This window comes from Leuresthes tenuis, unplaced genomic scaffold (genome assembly GCF_036924035.1).
Source record: "Leuresthes tenuis unplaced genomic scaffold, fLeuTen1.0.hap1 SCAF_111, whole genome shotgun sequence".
In the NCBI taxonomy this organism is placed as follows: domain Eukaryota; kingdom Metazoa; phylum Chordata; class Actinopteri; order Atheriniformes; family Atherinopsidae; genus Leuresthes; species Leuresthes tenuis.
The window spans coordinates 79,613-99,579 of NW_027325465.1; the positions used below are offsets into that span (position 1 = coordinate 79,613).

General features: G+C 42.2%; 1 non-coding gene across 1 annotated transcript; it reads left to right on the forward strand.

Moving 5' to 3' along the window:
* Nucleotides 1-19,780: 19,780 nt before the first annotated feature.
* LOC140287126 (U2 spliceosomal RNA) lies at nt 19,781-19,967 on the forward strand. The gene has a single exon (XR_011911484.1). It is a non-coding gene; the product is annotated as a U2 spliceosomal RNA (small nuclear RNA).

The window sequence follows — 19,967 nt, forward strand, 5'->3', positions numbered from 1 at the left end:
AAGAGTTTGTGAATAAAGGTGTGCGCACACATAGTGTGCTGTACGAAAATAGGCAGGGAGCAATGCCGGCTGTTCTTGTATGTTGTCTGACTGTTTGATTTGAATGTGTTGTGTAAGTGTCCTGTTGAATGTTACATGTTTGGGCTTTGACACGCTTCACTGTGGTTGTTAACTGTGTGGTGTGTCCTGAAATGTTATATGTTTGGGCTGTGTGACATGCTTAATGCTTGTCAGTAGCTACCCACTTATTCATATATAGCAACTGACAACATAAGAAGTCCGGACATACTTTGATAGTAGTTGTAGAAGTATCCTTATTGATAATAGATCACTAATTCATATTGATAGAACAGTAGATGAACAGGTGCTTGCACATGTCTCACGAAAATAAAATGGGTGTATGATTGCTGACGGCAGAGCAATACTGCCAAACTTATGAGTTCTTGTGGCAAACTTGATTCAGTGTCTTGACGTGTATACGCTGTTTCGCTGACTTGATTGTCACAAGAAACAAAGTGTGTTTGATAAGATCCGACCATTTTATTACGGGAGGATCAGTATGTATGGATTCTGATGTGACTGATAAACCCAGTCGTATCTTAAGCATAATCTAATACGTGAGACAACGCCCTGGCACACGATAAAAAAAAAAAAAGAGAGAGAGTGGTTTTGTGTCCCCACAGTCCATAATGTAGAAAAGAGAGAAAAAAGCCTTTCTGATTTGGTGTGTGTGCTCATAGTGCAGAGTGTAGAGAAAAGAAAGCCGTTTTGGTGTCACGGGTGTTGTGACTTACACACACACATTTCTAAATTGAGAAAGGAAATTATTTTAGAGGAAGCACTAGAGTTTAGATCCCACATTTGTTGATAGGCATTCATTTATTTCTTCACTTCTGATGAAGTTTCAACAATAAACAACAAACTTTGTATTATGAGAAAGAACCAGACTCATTCTTCAGGAATCCGAAAATAAGCTCTATTTTATGAGTTATGCACGAATTCGGATTCTCCTATAAAACGAATTCATTAACTCAAACCAAGTTAAGACTGCTTTGTCCTTCATATTTATTCATGTCTAATCAAGTTTCAACGATAAACAACGTTGTACTTTGTAGAATGAGAAAGAACTTCTTCAGCAATAAGCATCTCTCGACATATGACAAAATACAGATTTTGCTATAAAATTAATTCCTTCTATCAGCCTGACTTAAAACTGTTTGTCCTCCTTATTTATCCACTTCAAATCAAGTTTCAACAATTAAAAAAAATTTGTAGTTTGAGAAAGAACAACTTAATCTTCAGCAATCAGTATAAAAAGAGGTGCAAATGCCAACCAAACATACCTAAAAGGTGGAGCGGAAGTATTCAGCTGCAAGTAGGTGTGAATGTTCGACCATAATTTGTAAAAAGCAGGTAAGAAAAAGTTCGAATGCCCGACTATATATTAACAAAAGCGGGAGGAGAGGTCTTCGGATGAGAGTGGGTGAGAATTTCCAACCATAATCTATAAAATACGGTGAAAAAAAATATGTGAATGCCTCATAGAACACTAAAAGCGGAAGTGTTCGGCTGCAAGAAGGTGTGAATGTCCGACTATATTTGGTGAAAAGCAGGTGAAGCAAGGTCTGAATGCCCAACCTTACATCATCAAAAGCGAGATCAGAGGTGTTTGGCTGCAAGAAGGCCATAGTTTTCCAAAAGCGGGTAAGGTGCGAATGACCGACTAAATATCAACAAAAGTGGGGGCGGAGGTCTTCGGATGCAAGTAGGTGTGAATATCCCACCATACAAGTATGGTGGAGAGGAAGCTGTGAATGGCCGACCATAGTAAAAGGCGGGTGAGAGAAGGTGCGAATGTCAAACCATACATAATCAAAACAGGGAGCGGAGGTGTTCTGCTGTAAGAAGGTGTGAATGTCCAACCATAGTTGGTAAAAAGCAGTTAAGAAAAGGTTCGAATATCCAACCAAACATAATCAAAAGCGGGAGCAGAGCTGTTCGACTGCAAGTAGGTGTGAATGTCAGATCATAATTTGCAAAAAGCTGATGAGAAAGGGTGAGAATGCCCGACTATACACCATCAAATGCGGGAGCGGAGTTGTTCGGCTGTGAGTAGGTGTGAATCTCCGACCATAATTGCTGAAAAATGTGTTAGAAAAGGTAAGAATGCCGGTCCATACATCATCAAAGCGAGAGAGGTTGTGTTCGGCTGCAAGTAGGTGTGACTGTTCGACTAAAGTTTGTAAAAAGTGGGTAAGACAAGGTGCGAATGCCTGACAATGTATGATCAAAAGCGGGAGCGGAGGTGTTCAGCTGCAAGGTCTACATGTCCATCAATAATTGCTAGAAAACATGAAAGAAACTTTTCGAAAATCAAACCGCACATGATCATAAGTGGGATAGGAGGTGTTCAGCTGCAAGGTGTGAATGTCCACCCATAATTCCTGAAAAATGGGCAAAAAAAAGGTGTGAATGCCCAACCATACATCATCAAAAGCAGGAGTGGAAGTGTTCGGCTACAAGAAGGTGTGAACGTCCAACCAAAATATGTAAAAAGCAGTTAAGAAAAGGTTCGAATATCCAACCAAACATAATCAAAAGCGGGAGCAGAGCTTTTCGACTGCAAGTAGGTGTGAATGTCAGATCATAATTTGCAAAAAGCTGATGAGAAAGGGTGAGAATGCCCGACTATACATCATCAAATGCGGGAGCGGAGTTGTTCGGCTTTGAGTAGCTGTGAATCTCGGACCATAATTGCTGAAAATGTGTTAGAAAAGGTAAAAATGCCGGTCCATACATCATCAAAAGCGAGAGAGGTTGTGTTCGGCTGCAAGTAGGTGTGAATGTCCAGCCATAATTACTCACAAACGGGTAAGAAAAGGTAGTATTGCCAGACCATATATGATCAAAACAGGGAGCGGAGGTGGTTCAGCTGCAAGAAGGTTTGAATGTCCGACTAAAGTTCAAATATATTAAAGAAAGCGGGAGCAGAGGTCTTCGGATGAGAGTGGTTGAAAATTTCCGACCATAATGTATAAAATGCGGTGAAAAAAAGGTGTGATAGAACACTAAAAGGTGGAGCGGAAGTGTTCGGCTGCAAGAAGGTGTGAATGTCCGACTATATTTGGTGAAAAGCAGGTGAAGCAAGGTCTGAATGCCCAACCTTACATCATCAAAAGCGAGATCAGAGGTGTTTGGCTGCAAGAAGGCCATAGTTTGCCAAAAGCGGGTAAGGTGCGAATGTCCGACTAAATATCAACAAAATTTGGGGCAGAGGTCTTCGGATGCAAGTGGGTGTGAATATCCAACCATACAAGTATGGTGGAGAGGAAGCTGTGAATAGCCGACCATAGTTTGGAAAAAGCGGGTAAGAAAAGGTTTGAATACTCGAACATACACCTTCAAAAGAGGGAGCGGAGGTGTTCCGCTGTACGAAGGTGTGAATGTCCGACCATAGTTTGTAAAAAGCGGGTAAGAAAAGGTTAAAATACCCGACTGTACACAATCAATAGCGGGAGCGGATGTGTTCGGCTACAAGAAGGTGTGAAAGTCCGACCTTGGTTTGTAAAAAGCGGGTAAGAAAAGGTTCGTATGCCCGAATATACACCATCAAAAGCGGAAGCGGAGGTGTTCGGCTGCAAGATATTGTGAACGTCCGACCAAAGTTTGTAAAAAGCAGTTAAGAAAAGGTTCGAATATCTAACCAAACATAATCAAAAGCGGGAGCAGAGCTGTTCGACTGGAAGTAGGTGTGAATGTCAGATCATAATTTGCAAAAAGCTGATGAGAAAGGGTGAGAATGCCCGACTATACACCATCAAATGCGGTAGCGGAGTTATTCGGCTGTGAGTAGGTTTGAATCTCCAACCATAATTGCTGAAAAATGTGTTAGAAAAGGTAAAAATGCCGGTCCATACATCATCAAAATCGGGAGAGGTGGTGTTCAGCTGCAAGAAGGTCTAAATGTCCATCAATAATTGCTAGAAAACATGAAAGAAAATTTTCGAAAATCAAACCACACATGATCATAAGTGGGAGAGGAGGTGTTCAGCTGCAAGAAGGTGTGAATGTCCACCCATAATACCTGAAAAATGGGTAAAAAAAAGGTGCGAATGCCCAACCATACATCATCAAAAGGAGGAGTGCATGTGTTCGGCTACAAGAAGATGTGAACGTCCAACCAAAGTTTGTAAAATGCAGTTAAGAAAAGGTTCGAATATCCAACCAAACATAATCAAAAGCGGGAGCAGAGCTGTTCGACTGCAAGTAGGTGTGAATGTCAGATCATAATTTGCAAAAAGCTGATGAGAAAGGGTGAGAATGCCCGACTATACACCATCAAATGCGGGAGCGGAGTTGTTCGGCTGTGAGTAGGTGTGAATCTCCGACCATAATTGCTGAAAAATGTGTTAGAAAAGGTAAGAATGCCGGTCCATACATCATCAAAAGCGAGAGAGGTTGTGTTCGGCTGCAAGTAGGTGTGACTGTTCGACTAAAGTTTGTAAAAAGTGGGTAAGACAAGGTGCGAATGCCTGACAATGTATGATCAAATGCGGGAGCGGAGGTGTTCAGCTGCAAGAAGGTCTACATGTCCATCAATAATTGCTAGAAAACATGAAAGAAACTTTTCGAAAATCAAACCGCACATGATCATAAGTGGGATAGGAGGTGTTCAGCTGCAAGGTGTGAATGTCCACCCATAATTCCTGAAAAATGGGCAAAAAAAAGGTGTGAATGCCCAACCATACATCATCAAAAGCAGGAGTGGAAGTGTTCGGCTACAAGAAGGTGTGAACGTCCAACCAAAATATGTAAAAAGCAGTTAAGAAAAGGTTCGAATATCCAACCAAACATAATCAAAAGCGGGAGCAGAGCTTTTCGACTGCAAGTAGGTGTGAATGTCAGATCATAATTTGCAAAAAGCTGATGAGAAAGGGTGAGAATGCCCGACTATACATCATCAAATGCGGGAGCGGAGTTGTTCGGCTGTGAGTAGCTGTGAATCTCGGACCATAATTGCTGAAAAATGTGTTAGAAAAGGTAAAAATGCCGGTCCATACATCATCAAAAGCGAGAGAGGTTGTGTTCGGCTGCAAGTAGGTGTGAATGTCCAGCCATAATTACTCACAAACGGGTAAGAAAAGGTAGTATTGCCAGACCATATATGATCAAAACAGGGAGCGGAGGTGGTTCAGCTGCAAGAAGGTTTGAATGTCCGACTAAAGTTCAAATATATTGAAGAAAGCGGGAGGAGAGGTCTTCGGATGAGAGTGGTTGAAAATTTCCGACCATAATGTATAAAATGCGGTGAAAAAAAGGTGTGATAGAACACTAAAAGGTGGAGCGGAAGTGTTCGGCTGCAAGAAGGTGTGAATGTCCGACTATATTTGGTGAAAAGCAGGTGAAGCAAGGTCTGAATGCCCAACCTTACATCATCAAAAGCGAGATCAGAGGTGTTTGGCTGCAAGAAGGCCATAGTTTGCCAAAAGCGGGTAAGGTGCGAATGTCCGACTAAATATCAACAAAATTTGGGGCGGAGGTCTTCGGATGCAAGTGGGTGTGAATATCCCACCATACAAGTATGGTGGAGAGGAAGCTGTGAATAGTCGACCATAGTTTGGAAAAAGCGGGTAAGAAAAGGTTTGAATGCCCGAACATACACCATCAAAAGAGGGAGCGGAGGTGTTCCGCTGTACGAAGGTGTGAATGTCCGACCATACTTGGTAAAAAGCGGGTAAGAAAAGGTTAAAATACCCGACTGTACACAATCAATAGCGGGAGCGGATGTGTTCGGCTACAAGAAGATGTGAAAGTCCGACCATGGTTTGTAAAAAGCGGGTAAGAAAAGGTGCGAATGTCCGACAATGTATGATCAAAAGAGAGAGCGGAGGTTTTCGGATACAAGAAGGTTTGAATGTCCCACCATAGTTTGTAAAAAGCGGGTAAGAAAAGGTTCGAATGCCCGACTATACACCATCAAAAGCGGGAGCAGAGGTGTTCCGCTGTAAGACGGTGTGAATGTCCGACCATAGTTGGTAAAAAGCGGGTAAGAAAAGGTTAAAATACCCGACTGTACACAATCAATAGCGGGAGCGGAGTTGTTCGGCTACAAGAAGGTTTGAATGTCAAACTAAAGTTCAAATATATTAACAAAAGCGGGAGGAGAGGTCTTCGGATGAGAGTGGTTGAAAATTTCTGACCATAATGTATAAAATGCGGTGAAAAAAAGGTGTGATAGAACACTAAAAGGTGGAGCGGAAGTGTTCGGCTGCAAGAAGGTGTGAATGTCCGACTATATTTGGTGAAAAGCAGGTGAAGCAAGGTCTGAATGCCCAACCTTACATCATCAAAAGCGAGATCAGAGGTGTTTGGCTGCAAGAAGGCTATAGTTTGCCAAAAGCGGGTAAGGTGCGAATGTCCGACTAAATATCAACAAAATTTGGGGCGGAGGTCTTCGGATGCAAGTGGGTGTGAATATCCCACCATACAAGTATGGTGGAGAGGAAGCTGTGAATAGCCGACCATAGTTTGGAAAAAGCGGGTAAGAAAAGGTTTGAATGCCCGAACATACACCATCAAAAGAGGGAGCGGAGGTGTTCCGCTGTACGAAGGTGTGAATGTCCGACCATACTTGGTAAAAAGCGGGTAAGAAAAGGTTAAAATACCCGACTGTACACAATCAATAGCGGGAGCGGATGTGTTCGGCTACAAGAAGATGTGAAAGTCCGACCATGGTTTGTAAAAAGCGGGTAAGAAAAGGTGCGAATGTCCGACAATGTATGATCAAAAGAGAGAGCGGAGGTTTTCGGATACAAGAAGGTTTGAATGTCCCACCATAGTTTGTAAAAAGCGGGTAAGAAAAGGTTCGAATGCCCGACTATACACCATCAAAAGCGGGAGCAGAGGTGTTCCGCTGTAAGACGGTGTGAATGTCCGACCATAGTTGGTAAAAAGCGGGTAAGAAAAGGTTAAAATACCCGACTGTACACAATCAATAGCGGGAGCGGAGTTGTTCGGCTACAAGAAGGTGTGAAAATCCGACCATGGTTTGTAAAAACCGGGAAGAAAAGGCTCGAAAGCCCGACTATACACCATCAAAAAGAAGGTTTGAATGTCCATCAATAATTGCTTTAAAACAAGAAAGTAAATTTTCGAATATCAAACCGCACATGATCATAAGCGGGAGAGGAGGTGTTCGGCTGCAAGAAGGTGTGAATGTCCACCCATAATTCATGAAAAATGGGTAAAAAAAAAAGGTGCGAATGCCTAACAATACATTATAAAAAGCAGGTGTGAATGTCAGATCATAATTTGTAAAAAGCTGATGAGAAAGGGTGAGAATGCCCGACTATACACCATCAAATGCGGGAGCGGAGGTGTTCGGCTCTGAGTAGGTGTGAATGTCCGACCATAATTGCTGAAGAATGTGTTAGAAAAGGTAAGAATGCTGGACCATACATCATCAAAAGCGGGAGAGGTGGTGTTCGGCTGCAAAAAGGTGTGACTGTTCGACTAAAGTTTGTAAAAAGTGGGTAAGACAAGGTGCGAATGCCTGACAATGTATGATCAAAAGCGGGAGCGGAGGTGTTCAGCTGCAAGAAGGTCTACATGTCCATCAATAATTGCTAGAAAACATGAAAGAAACTTTTCGAAAATCAAACCGCACATGATCATAAGTGGGATAGGAGGTGTTCAGCTGCAAGGTGTGAATGTCCACCCATAATTCCTGAAAAATGGGCAAAAAAAAGGTGTGAATGCCCAACCATACATCATCAAAAGCAGGAGTGGAAGTGTTCGGCTACAAGAAGGTGTGAACGTCCAACCAAAATATGTAAAAAGATGTTAAGAAAAGGTTCGAATATCCAACCAAACATAATCAAAAGCGGGAGCAGAGCTGTTCGACTGCAAGTAGGTGTGAATGTCAGATCATAATTTGCAAAAAGCTGATGAGAAAGGGTGAGAATGCCCGACTATACACCATCAAATGCGGGAGCGGAGTTGTTCGGCTGTGAGTAGGTGTGAATCTCCGACCATAATTGCTGAAAAATGTGTTAGAAAAGGTAAGAATGCCGGTCCATACATCATCAAAAGCGAGAGAGGTTGTGTTCGGCAACGTGGATTCATGCCAGTCACTGTAAGAAGGTACCAGAACCAGTAGATGACTTCCACCCTGACATACATCAGCCTAACCAACACGCCCGGAAGGACAAAGATAAGAGTCAGCAGTAAAAGCTGTACTCCACCGGTGTGTTAAGTGCTAGTAACCTCTGACACCGAAGATTGAAACATCCTTACTGAGACCTGCGATGAAGATGATCATACACATGCTGTGAACCATGGAAGAAACTGTTTGTTGTTTGTATTTTCTTATTTGTAACCAGCATGTGCACATTGTATCTTGATTTCACAGGAAGCAATAATACAGGGCTGCTGTATTTTTCCCTGTGTGAAAGGCCTCATTGTATGTATCTCACCAAATGATTCAAATGACTCAAAGAACTTTTTTGCTTTCAAAATTTTTCCTCTAGTGACGCTGACTTAGAGAGGCATGAAGATAATCATATTTAATTGTTCATGTTTTGATTGTTTATCATTGGACCCTTTATCACTATGATGCCTGCATTTTAAACTCACGTTGTGTGCAAATGCAGGCTGATGTTTTACAGGTAAAGTTATTATTTTCCTTGTTTCTTTTGGGTTGATTAATATAATGGTATTATTATAATCAAAAGGGAGGAATGTAATGGAAAATAATTCTTATATGCATTGTATTGAGTGTTACTGTGTATAACCTGCAAATGACTGAGCTGCAAGGTACCACCCTGCCCTGTTTTCTTAAATTCCTCTTTACAATGGTGGGCTTGTTATTATGAGATAGCTGCACTTTAGGGGGGACAGGGTTAGGCTGGTATTTACGAGTGTGTCTGGGTAACCTCAACTAATGGTTGGGGAGGAAAGTTAGAAGAACAATCAACTATACCCAAAAACAGATGACGTGATGAGTGGGCAATATAACTGTGTGTTTTTGCTTCAGTGGTCAGAGCAACTCTGTATTCTGTACTGTGTTGTTCTCTCTTGCAAGATATTATTATTAAAGCCTCTTATCTCCTCAAAAGAAAATAACTGACTCCCCAAGTGCAAGTGTCAGGACAAATGATCAAACTTCTCCAAGCTTCAGTCTGCAGAGAGGTACAAGACAGGGTTGCCCACTTTCGCCCTCACTTTTTGCTATTTTCATCGAACCTTTAGCAGCTGCTATCAGACAAGATAGAAATATTAAAGGCATCCAACCCCAAAATATTGAGCATAAAATAAGTCTTTATGCTGATGATGTATTACTTTTCCTTCAGAACTCACAGACGTCTCTCACTCACACGATCACACTCATAAATGAATTCTCAGCACTTTCTGACTACTCTATCAATTGGTCTAAGACCACAGTTCTGCCCATTAACTATAGGGACCAGAATATACCTGCGATCACTTTACAGTCAGGAAATATTAGATATTTAGGCATAAACATTTCCTCCAGGCTCTCAGAGCTAACAAAGCTAAATTATGTGCAATTATTAAAGACAGTAGAGGACGATCTCTCTCGTTTGAAGTCCTTACCTATATCACTTATGGGGAGAGTTACAACCATTAAAATGATGATACTACCAAAAGGTAACTATTTGTTCTCAATGATCCCCATAAAACCATCTGCTACTTGGTTTAAGTCACTAGGTTCATGCATCTCCAAATTTCTGTGGAAAAACAAACCACCACGTATTAGTTTAAAAACCTTACAGAAGACCAAGGACAGTGGTGGATTAGATTTACCTAATTTTCAGCACTATTCATAAAGTTAGTGTTAGTGTATCTGGTCTCCCTCTCGGATAGTTTCTGGCTGATGTAAAGCACTGGGCGGTCAACGCCCCGCACCTGCTGGGAAAGAACAGCCCCCGACCCCCTTCCCGATGCATCAGTCTGCAGGACAAATGGGAGAGAGGAGTTAGGTGTGTGGAGAAGAGGCTCCCCACAGAGGGTCTGCTTTACCCTCTCAAGTGACACCTGGCACTGCTTCGTCCACCGGACCGGATCAGAGGCACCTTTTCGCGAAGTTGGGAATAAATCGCCGGTAATATCCGGCCAGCCCCAAAAACCGCCTCACCTCTTTCTTGATCTTAGGTTTTGGGCAGGCTGCAATCGCTGCTGTCTTGTCTACCTGTGGACGCACCTGTCCGCCGCCCAAGTGGTACCCCAGATACCGTACCTCCCTCCATCCAACTGCACACTTCTTTGGGTTGGCCGTGAGCCCCGCCTGCCGCAGTGACTCCAGCACTGCCGCCATCTGCTGAACATGCTCCGCCCAGCTGTTGCTATGGATGATGACGTCATCCAGGTAAGCGGCAGCATACGCAGGAACTTACATCATGAAAAGCGAGATCAGAGGTGTTTGGCTGAGAGAAGGCCACAGTTTGCGATGCAATAATTAAAGGCCTCATGCCAGATGTCGCCACTGAAGTAAAGAACATTTACGTGGGATGGTGTGAGGGTCCTCGTTTGGCTGACGTTCGCCGATATGCTCGCCATGCTCATAACCAAGTTGAGACGCGTAAGACAACCAAAAGGGACAAGTGTGAAAAGGAGCTGCATTTGGCAGCCATGACCATGTATTCCGCAGTGTGTGTAAACAGAGGACGAGGCCGAAGTCGAAGACGTGGACGTGTGGGAGTGGAGGTCGAAATGGGCCACGCCAGAGCTATGATCCGAATATTTGTTTTTACTGTGGCCAGACTGGACAGCTGAAAAGTGATGAAATTGGGCAAAAGGCTGACTGAGGGTGGGAGGCAGGTTCTGGACGTCACGCGGCAGCGGAGCCTCCACTAATGGGTGATAGCACAAACACACTCACACATTTTTCCTGCTCTGTGTAGTGAAGAAACGCTTGCCGACTGTGATTCACGTAGTAAAGTTTTGCATGCTATTTCCGTCCTAGAGCAAAGATATTTCTCTCAGAATATAGGAAATTATGTTCATCAGTAGTGACGTCAGGGGAGTTTGATTGTCCTCCAAAGTTAAGTGGAAACCACGTTTACTGTATGTCTGCATCAGGCCAGGTTGTGAAGGAGAAAATGACAATGCCCATTGCGTGTTGTCACTCCTGATGAGCTCTCCTTCAAACACTCATTTTTGTTATCAGAGTTGTGTCCCATTAACCTGATGGGCTGTGATCTCATGTGTAAATTAGGCATTATTTTAACTTCTACACCAGAGGGTGTTAAGGTTATGTTACAGCCTGACAAAGTTTTCACAGCAGTGCAGTTTGATTCATCGGCACTTACATATGCTTATGAGTGGAAACTTCCCAGCTCTCCTTTTTCACAACAACTAGTGGAAGAAGCAAAAGCGTTAGTTTCACCCCTTTCTGATTTCATGCAACCTACTGATTTGCACTGCACATCACACATTTCTTTGGGGCTATGAGAAGAAGTGAAAAAATATGTGCGCCTACTTTATTGGCTGTGTCGCTCACTCCAGAGCACTTCGATTTTTTAATGTTTGTGGTACTCGCCCTCACATTTCCTTGGCCAAACGTACACACTGGCAGTGACAAGGTGTGGGAGAGTTTGTTGCTACATGTCAGAAAGAAATGGAGTGGACCGTTTCACCTGCTGATCCAAATTTTATGTTTTCTGAACGATTGTCAGCATACAAATAAACATTTTTGAGTACAATGCATTGTCAAAGAACTGTGGACTTAATTCCTACCACAGAATCACATTTTGAAGCATGGTTTTTATCTGAAACAGATTTGTCTTCGATACCCATGTTGGCTGAAGTGCCCAATGATCTTTGGGCTAAGAGCAAATATGATGTGGGGTTGATAAAAGGCTGTGAACCAGTAATTGTCACCCCTAAATCAGACTTTTGTCCATGTAAAAAACAATACCCTTTTAAGCCTGAAGCAATTAAAGGGATTAAACCTGTTTTTCAATCTTTTCAGAAAACAGGCGTTATTGTTCCTTTTGAAAATTCACCTGTGCTTACTCCATTGTTTCCTGTTAAAAAGATTAAAGATGCTGGCCAGCCAGATGAATGGCGTTTTGTACAGGACCTCCAAGCGGTGAATGCTGCAGTTCAGCCACATGCTCCTACTGTGCCCAACCCACACACTATTTTGTCTCAAATTACATCAGATGCACAGTTTTTCTCAGTGGTTGACTTGTCGCCAGTGCACCCTGATAGCCCATTTTGGTTTGCTTTTTAGTTTGAAGGGAGATCTTGGACTTTTACCCGGTTATGCCAGGGGTACTGTGAAAGTCCCACTATTTACAATGCTGCCCTCAAAGCTAGTCTGGATTAACTTCAATCAACCACAGGCTCTGCTCTTTTGCAGTATGTGGATGACATCCTTTTATGTAGTCCATCTAAACAACAGTGTGAAAAAGACAGTGAATCTGTTGAAACATCTTCATTCTTATGGCCATAAAGCCAGCCTTTCTAAGTTACAGTTTGTACAGGACGAATGTGTACAATGTGCACATGCTGGTTACAAATAAGAAAGTACAAACAACAAACAGTTTCTGCCATGGTTCACAGCATGTGTATGATCACCTTCATCGCAGGTCTCAGTAAGGATGTTTCAATCTTCGGTGTCAGAGGTTACTAGCACTTAACACACCGGTGGAGTACAGCTTTTACTGCTGACTCTTATCTTTGTCCTTCCGGGCGTGTTGGTTAGGCTGATGTATGTCAGGGTGGAAGTCATCTACTGGTTCTGGTACCTTCTTACAGTGACTGGCATGAATCCAGGTTGCTCTCTCTGCAACTTTAACAGCTGTATGAGTGACCAGTAGTACCTGGAACGGGCCTTGCCAACGTTTGGACTTCCAATGTTTCCTGCGAAGTTCCTTCACCACCTGTCATCTGGTTGGAGTGGTGTGTTTTCTGTGGCTGGAAGGGCTGCTTTTACTGTCTGTGAAACTTGAGATAGAACAGTGGAAAGGTTTCGACAGTAAGACAACATAGCATCATCACAAACAGTTGTGGAAGGGAGGGGTCTGGTTACAGGTCCCAATCCCAGGTTAGGAGGTCTGCCAAATAAAATTTCAAATGGGCTGAGATTCACTTGAGCTCTGATTCTCATTCTCATGTAGGTAAGCACAATAGGTAATACTTTTGTCCATGGCAGACCTGTTTCTTCACAACATTTGGCTAACTTGGACTTTAATGTACCATTTTCTCTTTCCACAGCACCTCCACTCTGTGGATGATAAGCACAGTGTGTGCGCAAGGTTATTCCCAGGAATTTACCAACCTCAGTCAATGCAGTGTTTACAAAATGTGTGCCATTATCACTGCTGATCTTCTCTGGAATGCCCCATCTAGGAATGATTTCTGTTTAGCAGTGCTTTAGTCACTGCATTACTGTTTGCATGTTTTGCAGGGAAAACTTCAACCCATTTACTAAACACGTCCACTATTACTAGTGCATATTTCTTTCCTTCAGCTGGTGTGAGTTCAACAAAATCCATCATCAAATGTTCAAAAGGTTTCTCTGGTGGAGGGTGTGCAACTTGCGATGTGTGTAATGCCTTTCCTACATTATGTGTGGCACAAACCATACATGACTGACAGTATTTTTGCGCATATGAACTGAACCCTTTTGTGAACCACTGAGCAGTGAGTGCATTCAGCATCCCCCCTTTTGACACATGGTCCAACCCATGTGTCAATTTTGAAAAATGAGGAAAAAAATGTTTAGGTAGACAGGGTTTACCATCAGGTCCCATCCAAACACCATCCATATGAGTTGCACCCACAGAGGACCAAATGTGTCCAGAGGACCAAATTTCATCTGCAGAGGCAAAAGTTTGCAAAGCATGGAGATCTGTGAGGGAGTCTTCTGCCTGCAAAGAGAGGGAAGCGAAAACAGGAAAAGATTTAGCTGCTTGCTTAGCTGCAGCATCAGCTCTGGCATTGCCACAAGCAACAGGATCGTCTGAGTTAGTGTGAGCCGCACACTTACAGACCGAGATTGCTGTAGGCAAAAGGATCACATCAAGAAGATCAGAAACCTGCTTGGAGTTCAGAATAGTTTTACCATCTGATTTAAGGAAATGCCTGTGTTTCCACAGCGCACCAAAGTCATGAACAACACCAAAAGCATATCTGGAATCTGTGTAAATAGTGACAGACTTACCAGCTGCCAACTTACAAGCTTCAGTAAGTGCAATAAGCTCAGTAGTTTGAGCAGAGAAATGTTTAGGAAGAGAACCAGACAACAAAGTGTCATGTGAAGAACATACTGCAAACCAAACACAGTTAGTACCTGTGGCTGGATCACGCAAAGCTGATCCATCTACAAAAAGAATCATGTCAGAGTTTGGAAGAGGAGTCTCTAAAAGACAGGTCGGGGTGTACAAACTTGTTCCAAAACAGCTTCACAGTCATGAGGCTCCCCATCCTCAGGAGTCGGAAGCAAAGTAGCAGGATTCAGAACAGTACAACGTTTAACAGTGACATTTGGCATATCACAGAGGTGTATCTGAGCCAACGAGCAGTTGAAAGATGTGAAGTTTTCTGCTCGAGAAGAATAATGGCAACAGCATGAGGAACCAAAACAGTCAAATTAGCGTAGCCCACAATATCTTGGGAGGCCAGGACAGCTTTCTCTGCAGCTGCAACAACACGAAGACAACCAGGCAGGCCTGCAGCCACAGAGTCCAGTTTTGCTGAGAAATGAGCCACTGGCCTTTGCCTGCCCCATGTTCCTGCATAAGAACAGATGTCATGCTTCTCATCAACTGCCTGTATGAAAGGTTTATGAGGATCTGGAATGCCAAGTGTTGGTGCTGTTTGAAGAGCCAGCTTAAGCTGACTAAAGGCTGATTCAGCCTCAGGAGTCCATGGAACACGATCAGCTGACTGGAGGCCTTTACCATGGATAAGAGCACCTAAGAGAGCTTCGAGAAAAGAGTAGTTAGGAATAAAGTTCCTGCAGTAAGATGTTATACCTAAGAATGACATAAGCTGTTTTTTAGTAACCGGTTTAGGAATGATCTGAACTGCAGCAACACGTTTAGGAGAAAGTGAGCGCCCATCCTTAGAAATCACATGACCCAAAAAGGTGACTTCGTCCTGTACAAACTGTAAATTAGAAAGGCTGGCTTTATGGCCATAAGAATGAAGATGTTTCAACAGATTCACTGTCTTTTTCACACTGTTGTTTAGATGGACTACATAAAAGGATGTCATCCACATACTGCAAAAGAGCAGAGCCTGTGGTTGATTGAAGTTAATCCAGACTAGCTTTGAGGGCAGCATTGTAAATAGTGGGACTTTCACAGTACCCCTGGCATAACCGGGTAAAAGTCCAAGATCTCCCTTCAAACTAAAAAGCAAACCAAAATGGGCTATCAGGGTGCACTGGCGACAAGTCAACCACTGAGAAAAACTGTGCATCTGATGTAATTTGAGACAAAATAGTGTGTGGGTTGGGCACAGTAGGAGCATGTGGCTGAACTGCAGCATTCACCGCTTGGAGGTCCTGTACAAAACGCCATTCATTTGGCTGGCCAGCATCTTTAATCTTTTTAACAGGAATCAATGGAGTAAGCACAGGTGAATTTTCAAAAGGAACAATAACGCCTGTTTTCTGAAAAGATTGAAAAACAGGTTTAATCCCTTTAATTGCTTCAGGCTTAAAAGGGTATTGTTTTTTACATGGACAAAAGTCTGATTTAGGGGTGACAATTACTGGTTCACAGCCTTTTATCAACCCCACATCATATTTGCTCTTAGCCCAAAGATCATTGGGCACTTCAGCCAACATGGGTATCGAAGACAAATCTGTTTCAGATAAAAAACATGCTTCAAAATGTGATTCTGTGGTAGGAATTAAGTCCACAGTTCTTTGACAATGCATTGTACTCAAAAATGTTTTTTTGTATGCTGACAATCGTTCAGAAAACATCAAATTTGGATCAGCAGGTGAAACGGTCCACTCCATTTCTTTCTGACATGTAGCAACAAACTCTCCCACACCTTGTCACTGCCTGTGTGTACGTTTGGCCAAGGAAATGTGAGGGCGAGTACCACAAACATTAAAAAAATCGAAGTGCTCTGGAGTGAGCGACACAGCCAATAAAGTAGGCGCACATATTTTTTCACTTCTTCTCATAGTCATTGTCAGGCCCCAAAGAAATGTGTGATGTGCAGTGCAAATCAGTAGGTTGCATGAAATCAGAAAGGGGTGAAACTAACGCTTTTGCTTCTTCCACTAGTTGTTGTGAAAAAGGAGAGCTGGGAAGTTTCCACTCATAAGCATATGTAAGTGCCGATGAATCAAACTGCACTGCTGTGAAAACTTTGTCAGGCTGTAACATAACCTTAACACCCTCTGGTGTAGAAGTTAAAATAATGCCTAATTTACACATGAGATCACAGCCCATCAGGTTAATGGGACACAACTCTGATAACAAAAATGAGTGTTTGAAGGAGAGCTCATCAGGAGTGACAACACGCAATGGGCATTGTCATTTTCTCCTTCACAACCTGGCCTGATGCAGACATACAGTAAACGTGGTTTCCACTTAACTTTGGAGGACAATCAAACTCCCCTGACGTCACTACTGATGAACATAAGTTCCTATATTCTGAGAGAAATATCTTTGCTCTAGGACGGAAATAGCATGCAAAACTTTACTACGTGATATGATGTATTTTAAATTATGATCTGACATTCACACCTGCTTTTGATAATGTATTGTTAGGCATTCGCACCTTTGTTTTACCCATTTTTCATGAATTATGGGTAGACATTCACACCTTCTTGCAGCCGAACACCTCCTCTCCCGCTTATGATCATGTGCGGTTTGATATTCGAAAATTTACTTTCTTGTTTTAAAGCAATTATTGATGGACATTCAAACCTTCTTTTTGATGGTGTATAGTCGGGCTTTCGAGCCTTTTCTTCCCGGTTTTTACAAACCATGGTCGGACTTTCACACCTTCTTGTAGCCGAACAACTCCGCTCCCGCTATTGATTGTGTACAGTCGGGTATTTTAACCTTTTCTTACCCGCTTTTTACCAACTATGGTCGGACATTCACACCGTCTTACAGCGGAACACCTCTGCTCCCGCTTTTGATGGTGTATAGTCGGGCATTCGAACCTTTTCTTACCCGCTTTTTACAAACTATGGTGGGACATTCAAACCTTCTTGTATCCGAAAACCTCCGCTCTCTCTTTTGATCATACATTGTCGGACATTCGCACCTTTTCTTACCCGCTTTTTACAAACCATGGTCGGACTTTCACACCTTCTTGTAGCCGAACAACTCCGCTCCCGCTATTGATTGTGTACAGTCGGGTATTTTAACCTTTTCTTACCCGCTTTTTACCAACTATGGTCGGACATTCACACCTTCGTACAGCGGAACACCTCCGCTCCCTCTTTTGATGGTGTATGTTCGGGCATTCAAACCTTTTCTTACCCGCTTTTTCCAAACTATTGTCGGCTATTCACAGCTTCCTCTCCACCATACTTGTATGGTGGAATATTCACACCCACTTGCATCCGAAGACCTCCGCCCCAAATTTTATTGATATTTAGTCGGACATTCGCACCTTACCCGCTTTTGGAAAACTATGGCTTTCTTGCAGCCAAACACCTCTGATCTCGCTTTTGATGATGTAAGGTTGGGCATTCAGACCTTGCTTCACCTGCTTTTCACCAAATATAGTCGGACATTCACACCTTCTTGCAGCCGAACACTTCCGCTTTTAGTGTTCTATGAGGCATTCACATATTTTTTTTCACCGTATTTTATAGATTATGGTTGGAAATTCTCACCCACTCTCATCCGAAGACCTCTCCTCCCGCTTTTGTTAATATATAGTCGGGCATTCGAACCTTTTCTTACCCGCTTTTTACAAATTATAGTCGAACATTCACACCTACTTGCAGCTGAATACTTCCGCTCCACCTTTTAGGTATGTATGGTTGGCATTTGCACCTCTTTTTATACTGATTGCTGAAGATTAAGTTGTACTTTCTCAAACTACAACATTTTTTTATTTGTTGAAACTTGATTTGAAGTGGATAAATAAGGAGGACAAACAGTTTTAAGTCAGGCTGATAGAAGGAATTAATTTTATAGCAAAATCTGTACTTCGTCATATGTCGAGAGATGCTTATTGCTGAAGAAGTTCTTTCTCATTCTACAAAGTACAACGTTGTTTATCGTTGAAACTTGATTAGACATGAATAAATATGAAGGACAAAGCAGTCTTAACTTGGTTTGAGTTAAGGAATTCGTTTTATAGGAGAATCCGAATTCGTGCATAACTCATAAAATAGAGCTTATTTTCGGATTCCTGAAGAATGATTCTGGTTCTTTCTCATAATACAAAGTTTGTTGTTTATTGTTGAAACTTCATCAGAAGTGAAGAAATAAATGAATGCCTATCAACAAATGTGGGATCTAAACTCTAGTGCTTCCTCTAAAATAATTTCCTTTCTCAATTTAGAAATGTGTGTGTGTAAGTCACAACACCCGTGACACCAAAACGGCTTTCTTTTCTCTACACTCTGCACTATGAGCACACACACCAAATCAGAAAGGCTTTTTTCTCTCTTTTCTACATTATGGACTGTGGGGACACAAAACCGCTCTCTCTCTTTTTTTTTTTTATCGTGTGCCAGGGCGTTGTCTCATGTATTAGATTATGCTTAAGATACAAATGGGTTTATCAGTCACATCAGAATCCATACATACTGATCCTCCCGTAATAAAATGGTCGGATCTTATCAAACACACTTTGTTTCTTGTGACAATCAAGTCAGCGAAACAGCGTATACACGTCAAGACACTGAATCAAGTTTGCCACAAGAACTCATAAGTTTGGCAGTATTGCTCTGCCATCAGCAATGATACACCCATTTTATTTTCGTGAGACATGTGCAAGCACCTGTTCATCTACTGTTCTATCACTATGAATTAGTGATCTATTATCAATAAGGATACTTCTACAACTACTATCAAAGTATGTCCGGACTTCTTATGTTGTCAGTTGCTATATATGAATAAGTGGGTAGCTACTGACAAGCATTAAGCATGTCACACAGCCCAAACATATAACATTTCAGGACACACCACACAGTTAACAACCACAGTGAAGCGTGTCAAAGCCCAAACATGTAACATTCAACAGGACACTTACACAACACATTCAAATCAAACAGTCAGACAACATACAAGAACATATACCCCAGCCAGCATTGCTCCCTGCCTATTTTCGTACAGCACACTATGTGTGCGCACACCTTTATTCACAAACTCTTCAACTTGTACTCTTTTACCGAAGCTGCTACAGCTCGATTACCACCTTTTAGGTATGTATGGTTGGCATTTGCACCTCTTTTTATACTGATTGCTGAAGATTAAGTTGTACTTTCTCAAACTACAACATTTTTTTATTTGTTGAAACTGGATTTGAAGTGGATAAATAAGGAGGACAAACAGTTTTAAGTCAGGCTGATAGAAGGAATTCATTTTATAGCAAAATCTGTACTTCGTCATATGTCGAGAGATGCTTATTGCTGAAGAAGTTCTTTCTCATTCTACAAAGTACAACGTTGTTTATCGTTGAAACTTGATTAGACATGAATAAATATGAAGGACAAAGCAGTCTTAACTTGGTTTGAGTTAAGGAATTCGTTTTATAGGAGAATCCGAATTCGTGCATAACTCATAAAATAGAGCTTATTTTCGGATTCCTGAAGAATGATTCTGGTTCTAGCCTTTTGGCTAAGATCAAGTGTAGTATCTGTACTTATCAGTTTAATATGTGATATGTCTATGCAAGGACTACATATTAAATGGATTTTTATCAATAGGAGTTGAAAAAGGAGCTTGCTCCGTTCACTCCAAGCATCGACCCGGTACTGCAGTGCCGCTGGGAACGGTGCGCTCTCC